General features: G+C 45.9%; 1 long non-coding RNA gene across 2 annotated transcripts; it reads left to right on the top strand.

Moving 5' to 3' along the window:
* The first annotated feature begins 5734 nt into the window (after positions 1-5734).
* Positions 5735-9233, top strand: LOC128346897 (uncharacterized). Of its 2 annotated transcripts, XR_008317277.1 has the most exons (3): positions 5735-5894; positions 8165-8575; positions 9005-9233. It is a non-coding gene; the product is annotated as an uncharacterized LOC128346897 (long non-coding RNA). The 2 variants fall into 2 exon arrangements; XR_008317278.1 differs by lacking the exon at positions 8165-8575.
* The last annotated feature ends 2594 nt before the right edge of the window (positions 9234-11827 follow it).

Raw genomic sequence — 11827 nt, 5'->3', positions numbered from 1 at the left:
ATGAGTTGCCATGGTGCAGCATCTCACGATCAGAAGGATGGGGTTAGTGGAGCGCTTGCTACACTAACCTCATTTAAGGGGAGGGGTACTTAGTGTGGTTTGCTGCAGGGAGACCCTCACTAACTACCTCTGCTTCCAGTGCCCCTAGTGGTCATTAGCATAGTTGGTGCAAAAGTTCAATGCACTGGAACTCCATCTTCAACACTGAGTATGGCATATACTCCTTATATGTCATAGAAGGCAATACAGTGTATGTAGTAAATAAAGCCCCCATCTGCCATGGGGGCTTATACAATTATTGCTAAAAATTTCCTCTCGGGGGTTTAGAAGCTTCTAGGAAAAGTGGAAGATGCAAAAGGCGAGAGATGGGCTTTGATTTGCATTTCTGTCCTATTTCTATTCTTTCTCAGTTTTTTGCAGCATCCTTGAAATAAGCAATGGTGAAACTCTTCTCACAATCATTTTAGACTGAACAGTTGCAAAACTGCATGAGATTACCAGAGTCATTAAAAAGTTGATACAATCTCTCAGTTGGGATTCCACCCCCAAGCTGCCTGTTTGAAGCACTTCAATCTGGCATCTGTATCTGCTGATATGATCTTTGCTGGATAAGACAGCACCCACCTCTGTACTGAAGAGAAGTTGTTGATAATACCATTTGCAATGAAACAGAAGAGGAGGATGGAGGAGGAGAAAGAGCAATAGGTGACAATGACCTTTTATATGAAAACAATAAGCTGTTGCTTCAAACATTTTGGATTTCTCTCTTTGAGAATTGTTCTTGGGTTTACCAGCATTCTAGTAAATATTTTGTTAGGTTTACTAGCAACCTGCTAAGGTATGTCCCTGTTGTTTGCATTGTTTTGAGTTCCCTTTCCCACTAGTGTTAGGAAATGCAGCAAAGCCTTTGAGGCAATTCTCACGATGGGAAGAAACCGGGCTAAGGGAGCCCAGCCCATCCCCCCCACCATTAGAGAGAACCACTGGGCTCATGGGTGAGTCCGGTGGTTCAACGGTGGCTAGCCCACCTAAGAACCTCTCCCTTAAAATGAGGTTAGAGGAGCGAGAACTCCATTAAGCGTGTTTTACTGATTGTGTGCCACCACAGTGACACATGAGTAAACCCCAGACCGGGAGGCTACAACAAGCCTTCCAGCCTCAGGGATCTCCTGAGAACGCCCTGCACACTTGCGTGAAGCATCCTGGGGCTTCTAGGGTCCACCCAGCCTCCGATCCCTGCCGCCTCTACTGTCTCTGTGACAGAGCCAGTAGTGGTCTGGGTGGCTGATCCGGCTGCCCAAGATGAGCTCCCTGCTTCTCTGCAGGGAGAGCGGACTAAGCGTGCTCTCCCTGCAGAGCCTGGTAAGGCTCTACATACCCATCATGTGTAGAGCCTCTTAATAGGGTTAATTTCCATTTAAGAATTACTGAAGAATTATGGTGTTCTACAATTATTTTAAAACTGAGCATTGTAGAACACCATAATTCTACAGGTTGACTAGCTATTTTGAGAGTGCAAGCTTAAGCAGTGTAATTCCTCATTAATATCCATCCAAGTTCTCAGCACAAGTCAAGCCAAAAGATTTATGATGGGCAGGTTTAGACAATTACCGGGAAGTCCAGTTCCCATAAGCCTCCAGTTCCCAGGGAGTATGGTCTTCTGGCGGGCATATTGTCCAAACCCACCAAAGTCTGGTTCATAGCTGGACTTCCTGATACTTGCCCAAAATTTGTAACCTGTAATGGAGAATGTTGGGTGGAAGTTGGAAAGTCCAGCCAGGATCCAGACTTCAGCAGATTCAAACTACACACCCAGCAGGAGCACACACTTCCTAGGATCCAGACGTTCCTGACAACCGGATTTTCTGGCTATTGTCTGAACCCATTCTATAGTGAACAGCCTCTTCCCTCCCCTAAAGAGTGAACCAGAAGTGAACCCTGTCCTGACTGACAGGCGGTGACCTCTGGGGATCAGCCACTCAGCACACGGTGGGCAGGACCTAGAGGGCCTTACGGCATGAAGAGGAGGCTTTCTTTGTCTTCAGTTGGAGACTGGTTGTGCTTTCAACAGCATGGGTCGACATGGAGTTGGCTACTGAAAAGGACTGCAGACCCTTGAGAGACAGGATTGCAGGATACTTGAAGCTCATCATGTGAGGTGTGAGTCTCCAAGGAAAAGGGGATTTAGTCTAGGGAACAGTTTGCTAGTTAGTACGCGTCAGAAACCTATTTCCCTTTTTGTGCTTTGCAAATCCTTACAACTGTTTTATTGTGTTTCATATGTAATGTAACAAGCTAAGAAACATTAGCCTGTGCCCAATTCTGCATCCAGAGCGCTGCAAAAGTCTCTGTAACCTTTAGAGGTCTTTTTAAAAGTTCCTATATTCCCTGTTCCTTGAACTGGGCGCTTTTTGGAGTATTCTTGCAACTACTGAGTGTTTTGTTTACTTGTAACTAAAAGCTGAGAGATCCTAAGGCGGAAGCAGTCTGTAGTATTTTAAATAAAGTTTTTCTCTTTTTGTTCTTTGTATTTTACCTGCCTCTGAGTGGATTTTTAACTCAGGAAAAGGGGTTTTATACTGGTACAACAAACAACTCAATTTTGATTGCTCAGCAACTCTACCAAGGTTTTTCATCACGTGTATGCTGCAAGTGGTAGGGTTTTTGTACTTTTCCATTGGTAAAGAAAAGGAGAGTGGAATTTCACTCACACGGGGTGTGTGTGTGTGTGAGGATTAAACTCTGTTAAAAAGTGGGTGTGGTATCAGTGATTAAGCTACTGGGGAAATAGCTTAAGTTTAAAGGAACAGCCTTTGTGGGTGAAAGCAAGAGAGGGTGATTCAGCATTTTTCTTCCCTTCACGTGAGCTTGCTTTGAGACAAAGGCTGGGTTAAATCCATTACACACCCTCTGTGCACTCTTAACAACTTTGTGTGGTTTTAAACCTCACACTCTTTTTGGATAGGTGCAGCATCCCTCCCAAGGAAAGTCCTCAAATTCCATAGCCTATTCAAATAACGTGGAGCTGATCTTGCTGCAGCAGATTGCCCCTTAATTCACTTTGAATATCTCCAGCAGCTACCAAGCTGAATAGTATCCTGGGTGGTTTGCAGATAGCGATCCTTACAATGAAAACAGTGGTGTAAACTGCAATATTTTTGTGTGCCAAATTCAAACTGCAGTTGAAATCCATTGTAAGCTACAATGGGGACATGCAGCTATTTTTCTGTGAAGCATATGCGACATTATAGGGCTACAATGCAGCAACAAAATCCAAAAGAAAGCATCGGAAATGTGAACAGCATCTTGCTTACAGCTCAGGGACAGTGCAGGCAGTGCGGAAGTGCACTTAAGGGATACGGTGTGACACTGTGGTAGCATACAATCTGTAAAATGCCCTGTAGAGATGGCAAGCAACCTCTCCACATTATAAAGCAGGACAGCTTGGCTATAAAAGCATTGCTTATTTAAACTGGAGGTACTTTTGTTTTGAGAGGTGTATCTTGTATACACCTATTTCCTCCTCCACCACCCCACAAACACTTTGTTTCTATTTACCTTTAAGAATAAAGGATAGATTTTCAGTTAGTGGGCATTAAGTTGCAGGAAGGACCCAATTTTTCAATATCTGTCCCTACGTATCAGCCCAAGACATTTACCCCTGCAACAATACCATGTTGCTCCATCTTCCCACAGAGTGGTGGGAAGTTTATGACAGTCTTTGTCATTTGAAAGAGAATGTACAAATATGAACGTATTACATGCTGTTCCGAAGCCACACTAGTTAAAAAGTTCTGAACACAGGAATAACCAAATTGTACCTACAAGCTAAGCCACCCAATGGCGCAGCGGGGAAATGACTTGATTAGCAATCTAGAGATTGCTGGCTCAAATCCCCACTGATATGTTTCCCAGACTATGGGGAACACCTATATCGGGCAGCAGCGATATAGGAAGATGCTGAAAGGCATCCTCTCATACTGCACGGGAGAAGGCGATGGTAAACTCCTCCTGTTTTTCACCAAAGACAACCACAGGGCTCTGTGGTTGCCAGGAGTTAACACCGACTTGACAGCACAATTTACCTTTTACCTACAAGTTGCTCTTAGCAATGATAACTGGGTCAGAACTAGACGAACACTCCCTGCGATCTCTCTGCTTGCTTCCCTCCCTTGCTCTTTCTCTGATTTCCATCAGTACAGCCCCAAAAGACGGCAAGGATGTTTTTGTCTTCAGCCAATGATCATTTAATCATTCTGAATGCGCTCGCCTTGGTAATCAGTGCTCCGGGGCGGGGGGGGGGCGGGAGTTGCTCCAAGGGTATTTTGCTTGACCAAGATGACATCACTTTTGCCATTCTCTCTAAGGTCTCCCCAAAGTGTACAATCAACTAATTTCTCCTTACAGTGTTAATGTGTAATGCTTGTCTTGCATCCTCTGTGCCTCCTCTTATTGTCTTTCTCTTCTCTAAGCATTTTATGACCTGAAGTTGCAGAGGTGTGCTCTCATTATAGCTCTATAAATTGCCATGTACTTTGATGCTGTAGTAATAAATCATTACAGCAGCACCAGACTCAGTAATAACTACCATCATCTCTTCTTGCTTGAGACATGGAAGCTGATTGAGTTGTTTTGAAATCCTGGATGTTTGTGAGATTTTTTGTGTACAGTGCTTGGTACAAAAGGAGCCTTGCAGATAAGCACACTAAAAAATAAAAATGACTGGACTATAAATGCTTTCACTAGTGGGGGATCCCCAATTTTCCCCCAAGATGGGGTTCTTAGTTTTAGGCTTCTAATAATGGTATGGTAGGCAGATATTTAGCAGATGAAGCATGTTGATGCCTCCCCCCCGCAAGAGTCTCCTGATGAATTTCTGTTTCTTGCACACTAATTAAAAAGAGAGAAAGTTTACCAGGGAAAAAACCCAGAGTCAAACAGAACCTGAACCTAAGAACTGGTTCAGAGAGGTTTATTCAATGCACTGAACTGAATCTGAATCTGAATCTAAAATATCTTGGTTATCTTGAGCCTGAAATGGATCCAAACCTCTAAACAAAAAAGTTCTTCTGACTTCAAAATAAGTGGTCAAATAATCAGTAATTCAGCATTCAGTTGTATGGTTAATCTTTTTTCATCCTGTTGAATCCTGTATGTATTTGTTTTTTCCCAAACACTTAAAAATAAAAAAGGTTTTAAACTAAATATTTTCTCATTGAGGCTCAACACACGATCAAAGTATGAACCAGAGGAGGGTTTGGCTTAGCCTACTCTCCCTGCACACAAGCAGCCACTAGCTGCTTCAGTCGGGCACTTCGGCAGCTTCGGTCCGGTGCTCCCATGCCCAGCCGTGGCTCACTGGGGAGCTCCAGGAATCGGGGAAGGGGAGCGCTGCCACACAGTGCCCCAGAAAGGCACCGTGTGAATGTGCGGTGCCTTCCTGCGGTGCCCCCTCCCCTCTCCCTCCCACCTCGAGTGTGTCAGCCGTGGTTGCAAGCAGCCACAGCTAACACACAATCAAAATAACAAGGTGAATGGAGCGCTTGCTCCATTAACCTCATTTAGGGGGAGGGGTGTTTAGGTGGGCTAGCCACTGTTGAACCACCGGGCTCCCTGCACAAGAGGAGACACTGCTACAGCTCCCTTTCCCAGACCGACTCTCAGCTGTTCAGTGGGTGGGCGGGGCTTCCAAGGGCTTCTCTGCTGGAGCAGGCCTCCCTGAAGGCCTCGCAGTTTCCTGATGCTCTCTCCAGTCCGTAAAGCTCTCCAGCCAGGAGGCAGAGTGGCCAGCGCTGGCTGCCCACCGTAGCGCTGTGCACACCCTCTGCCCTACAACCCTGTGCTGTGCAGAGAGCTTGTGCCTTGCCCCTCCTTCTCAGAGCCAGCAATGAAAGGTATGGGATTCCCCTTTTTTCAGAATTTCCCACCTCCTTGAGTATTTATGGAATGGCTTCCTATAGGGATTTGATATCGTGCACAGATATAGGGAGGGTTGTGGGGCTCTGAATATTGAAGCTGAACTGGATCTGACAAATTGCTTGTTGTTGTTTTTTAAAAAAATTTAATTGAATTAAAAAAAAATTTAAAACTCCAAGTGGCTTGTTTCATGGCAGAAAATTACAAAAACATCTGGAACTGAAGCCCCCCCCCCCACTGGACCATCATTCCACCTCCATGGGGAGGAATCTGCCCTTTGCCTTCATTAAAAAGAGTAAAAGCACCCCACTCTTTGCCCCACTCGTTAGATCACCTGGAATGACTTGGCATAGGGCTTTGATTCCGGGTACAGATATAGGGCAGGGTGGGAGAGCTCTGAATATTGAAATTGAAATGGATTGCACAAATTGTTCTTAATATGTTTTTGATTTTTTAAAAAAACCAAAGTAGTCCTATAAGAGGCTTGTTTCATGACTTTAGATAAATTTTCCTACTGCAGTAAAGCTGCCAAAAAGAGTTATCTCTATCCACAGAGTACTTCACAAATAGTGAAAGTAGGGCTAACTGTAAACATCTAAGTAAACTTTATTTTATTTGTACAAAGCACTATGCTCCAGTTGGTTTGCAATCCAGAATATCTGAGTGAGAACTGTGAAGCAAGGAACATGTGTTGTGCTTTTAACATTTTTCCTTTACCAATGCACTATATGTCCAAGCTGACTGGACATGTCCAAAAACCTATCTCCCTCACACACTATTTCCACAGTACGTCATCAATATGATTTTATAATCATAAGACATGGCAAGGGGGCCCTGCACATGCTGATTCGGCCCCCAGCCGTACACCCCCCTAGGGACAACCCTTGATATTATTCTGCATGGGATGTATCTAAATTGGTTAGAAGTATCTGAACCAGTTACCAAGTCACTTTTTAAATTAGTGGCTGGCATCTACCAGCACCATGTAATGTGGGTGGTGTTGATTCACCTGCACTGCTGTAGGCTCACTTCTGTGTAAGAGTGCAAGTAGCACCCTCCCCCTTTAAAGGCCTAGTTAGAATAAACACACGTTGCTTGACAGTCAGCAACATCTTTCCAATCTAAGTAGCATTTCTGGAGTACAAGCACCCTACTTGAAGCATTTGCATTTCAAATATCTTTGCACTTGTGCAAAGGTGCAAGACTGCCAGCACTTCATTGTGAGTCCACAGCAGCACAGGTGGATTGGCACTGCCCATATTATGCTGCACTGGATGTTGGCCACTGTCTGAATCTGAATCTGAATCAAGCTGGAGAGTTAAAAGATAAACTGGAGCTGAACTCAGCTGGTTTGACCCCCTGAAAAAAAGTGGACAGACCACTAATAGGATCACCATATCATCTCAAAAAGCACTCATGTGCCTATAATAGTTGTATAGAAAGAAGAATTTCAGCTTATGTGGGGATGAAAAACCACTTCTCTGATACACCTATTAAAGACAGTAGAGCTCTGTCCAGGGGTGTAGCAAGGTTGGAGTGGGCCCAGAGACAAGATTTTAAAATGGGGGCCCCCGCCCACTGAAGCTCAGCTCATGAAGTAAAGAAATCTTAAATGAGGCTCAATAGTGGTAACAAAAAGCATCTTAAAAAGAAATCTTAAATGAGGCTGAATAGTGGTAACAAAAAGCATAGTAAAATGTATATATCTATATCTGTATCTATCTATCTATAAACTATATCTATCCTATGTGCCACACTAAAACATCATCCTAAATTATTTTTTTAAAGGTTTTGTAAATTGTGGACGATGCAAGTCATTTAAGACATGTTGTTCTGGTAGCTCCAGGTCTTAACACTCACATCAATTTCGGAGGATGAATACAACTGAAGGAAGCCCGGGTGGGTACGTGGCTGGGGGAGTCAGTCATGTGACTTGCCTCTCCCCCCGCCCCAAGGCAGTGGACCCCCAGGCAACTGTCTCCCCTTGCCCTATTATAGTTACGCTCCTGGCTCTGTCCTTTTTTTACATCTGTTCACCTTCTGCGCTACTCTTGTGCCGGGTTCTGTATACCAAAAAGCCACACAGATCCAGGATTTCAAAACACCTCACTTGGGGGAGGGATTGCATATGTTGCTCTGAGCAAGTTGGTAGAATGGATACAGAAGGTGATATACGAATATACACACACCGTCTTATCTTGGAAGCATTTGGCCTCGTGATTGTTCCTCTTTCATGTCTCTTCTGCAGAGATTGCAGTAACCCGGGTCAACCTGACTTTGATGGCGGCCAGTCAAGATGTGCTCCCCATCTTTCCATTAACTTCGAGGGGCCTGGCTGACCTGGGAACAAGCTGCTCAGCTGCAGCTGCACATGCTGAAACAATCCGCTCCTAAAGGGAGTGGCCAGTCATTTCTCTTGCCAACATTTGCTTAGTGGCCTGGCACAATCCCCTTCCCTCTGCATTGCACAAAAGGCTGCTCCTGAGTCCGCTTGCCCTGGGATGCATGCTGCAGCTTTCACAGAAGGTATTGCCAAGTGCCCTTAGAGAGCATATAATGCTGGGAATGAGAGGAAAGGTGTCCTGGGGTGAGGCTGCCATTCCCACAGCACTCCATTCCAAGGCTTGTGAATGAAGAGTTAAAAGCCAGAAGAACCCAGGTGAGAAGGATCGCTGGTACCTTCATTAATCTTTCATCGTTGGCTTGTTCTTGTCAGTATGAGGGAGAAACAGTCCCTTGTGCTCTGGGTTACATGCCTAGAAGCGGGGAGGGGGATAATTAGCCAAGGCCGGAAGGGTGAGGGAAGAGAAAAAGGTGTGAGGAGCATAATGCTAATAATCACTCCCTTTCCTAGCCAGCAGCTATGGGGGTGGGGGGGACCTGAAGTTAATTTGTGACAAACTTATTGCATTAAGCTGCTCAAAGGACTCTGGCTGTGATATTGCAGCAGCCCAGCTGCACACAGAACTCCCTCAGCCTCCAGGCTGTCTCTCACATCATGCCAGCTGGTGCCAGTTAGAGGAGGAGGAGGAAGAGGGCAGGGGACACTCTGCATTCATAGCTGAAGGACATGTAATCTCATTCACAGGCCCTGGGAAAAGAAAGGCAAAGGAGAGCCCGAGCATGGGCAGGAGCATGAAGAACGTCTGTGGGATAGACACTGACAAAACAGAAGAAGAAGAAGAAGAAGAAGAAGAAGAAGAAGAAGAAGAAGAAGAAGAAGAAGAAGAAGAAGAAGAAGAAGAAGAAGAAGAAGAAGTCAGAGAGTTGGTGGCTCTGTAGGGAGAAAGGGGAACATCTTATAGGGTTGAAATCGCTATCTTGACCTTTTGTTCTTGCTTTGAGGTGCCCCTGGTACTTTCACGTTAGCAGTTGTGTGAACAGGTGATGAAAATCAGTAGGAGCTTGTTCACAGGTGTGCTTGTTCACTATGTGGTGGTGACATCAACATCAAGAGTCAACTTGCATGTATGAATGAGCCATCACAGAAACACCACAAACAGAGCTTTCAGATCCCCTCAAACATAGATGTTTTCTGAGAGTGAGCTGCAAATTATCGAGTGATAAATAATCAAATCATGTGCATGCATGTGTGAAGTGACCCTGTGTCTCAGCCTCAGGAGCATAGATATCTGAACAAAGTTGGCAGGGAGGAGACCAAATGCCTCTGGGTCCCTCATAAGAACATCCCTGCTGAATCAGACCCAAGGCCCATCTAGTCCAGCATCCTGTTTCATACAGTGGCCCACCAGATGCCTCTGAAAAGCCCACAGGCAAGAGGTATGTGCATGCCCTCTCTCCTGCTGTTGCTCCCTTGCAACTGGTATTCGGAGGAATCCTGCCTCTGAGGCTGGAGGATGCCTATAGCCCTCAGGGATGTGTAAACAGGTTTAACCCTGAACCTCTTCAAGGTCAAACTGATTTGGTTTGACCGTTCGGGGTTGAACCGAACCCACCCCCTCCCCATTTGGTCCAACCTCAGAACAACCCACCCACCCCCATGAGGTAGCCAGATTGGCTTTTTAAAAGCCAAATTTTTGGTTACAGCCCATTTGATCCACGAGTATGCCCCTCAGGTTCTGGCAAACTTCGAGGGGTTTGTGATTATTATTATTATTATTTTTTAAATTAAATTATCTTTAGCCCCTTCGAGGGGCTTCCTCTAGGCCGCAGGGGTGTGTGTGACCGCAAAGGTCCTCCCCCTGCAGGCCTCATTTATCATCGCCATGGCCCATAAAACCCTGGTTTTTGGCCCATTCAGGCCTTGGTAAGTTGGCAAGGCAGCCTCGCAGAGGCCATTTGCACATGCGCAGTGGGCAACATGGCAGCCATGCCAGCTTACCAAGGCCCGAATGGGCTGAAAATCAGGGTTTTGGACCGCAGCGGTGATAAACAAGACTGTTGGGGGGAAGGTGAACCTTCACAGAAACACCCCCCCCCCACACACACACACACACAATCTAGAGGAAGCCCCTCGAAGGGCCTAAAGGTAATTTTAAAAATTTAAAAAACAAAATAAAACAAACTTCGCGAACTCCCTCCCCCGGACCGGACTGAACCAGAGGGTGGGTTTCTAAGGGGTTCCAGACCAAACTGGTCTGGTCAGGTTCAAGTCCGTTCCGGACTCCAACCAAACCGGGCCAGCTGGTTCCGTGCACATCCCTAATAGTCCTCAGATTAGTAGCCGTCAATAGACCTCTCCTCCATGAAGTTATCCAAACCCCTCTTAAAGTCATCCAGGTTATTGGCTGTCACCAGGGTCGATGGAGAGGAGCCAGTACAAATTACCAGGGCCAGGCGATCTGGAAGGGGGCCCAGGGCCTGACTTGGTTGCATATGTTTTTGTCTGGCCTCCTGCTGCCACCCCGCACCCACCCTGCTGCCACAAGGAGGCTGAACCACTAATCTTTAAAATAATTCTAGCTGCCATGCAGCCGGGGGGGTGCGCTGAGCACCCCCCTGTGGCAACAGCAGGTGGAGTGGGAGTGGCCACTGAGCCTGACCATCCAGCCCAGGAGTACCGCGTGCTCCAGCATGCCTGCACAGTTTCAATAGAGCGTTGTTGACACTGTGCAGGCTGCTGGCAACCTTCCCTTCCCCCTGCCCCATTTTGGGCCACTTTGGAAAGAGGCCTAGCTCCTACCAGGGTCATGGGCCAAGGCAGCATTTGGTACTTAATCTCAGCCCATATCTTGGGCTGCTCCTGGACAAAGCCTGATCTAACAGGGCACACTGACTTAACAGCAAGTGTAAACTGGGAGTGAGAAAGTGATCGTTTGTATAGCAGGGCAGCTCAGCTGCAGTTGATTTCACTTTATTCATGGTGTATTATTATTTAGTTTACCACATCCAGGGTTAAACTAGTAATAATAATTTGCTTAAGAGAGGTTTCTTTCCCTCCATAATCAAAACTCAGTTAACTGTGTTCAATAGGTTTATGCCATCCTGAAAAAAACTGTGTCAGATGCTTCTGGCAGGATCCGGCATCTCAGGAGAGAGACAGACAAGCCCTCTTTCCAAAAACACTCAGAGAGGAAGCCCTACAACAAGAGGATCCTCTGTGGGGGATTTTGCACAGGGCTTTTGTGGCAAGGATATGAAATGTAGCATTTCTCATTTTGAAAGCAGCCAATCTGTCCAGAGGCCTTCACAGTTCAGTGTTCTGTTGATAAATATCCCTGAGCAAGTCTTTGACAGAGCTAAGCAAAGACTGGAGCTTATTAGCTGAATGAATGTTATTCTATTGCCTTTTGCTGTGCCAAAGCATTTCTGGCGAAACTAAGTTAATCTTTTGCTACTTTTGTCTGTGCCTCACTAAGCTCCTCTGAACATCAGGAAGGAGGGGGAACAGTGGCGGGCGAAATGACATCATCCTTGCAGGGTCTTGACAGCAGGGTCCCTGTTTCCAAGG

This window comes from Hemicordylus capensis, chromosome 2 (genome assembly GCF_027244095.1).
Source record: "Hemicordylus capensis ecotype Gifberg chromosome 2, rHemCap1.1.pri, whole genome shotgun sequence".
NCBI classification, from domain to species: Eukaryota; Metazoa; Chordata; class Lepidosauria; order Squamata; family Cordylidae; genus Hemicordylus; species Hemicordylus capensis.
This window is presented reverse-complemented; position numbering and strand designations above follow the sequence as displayed.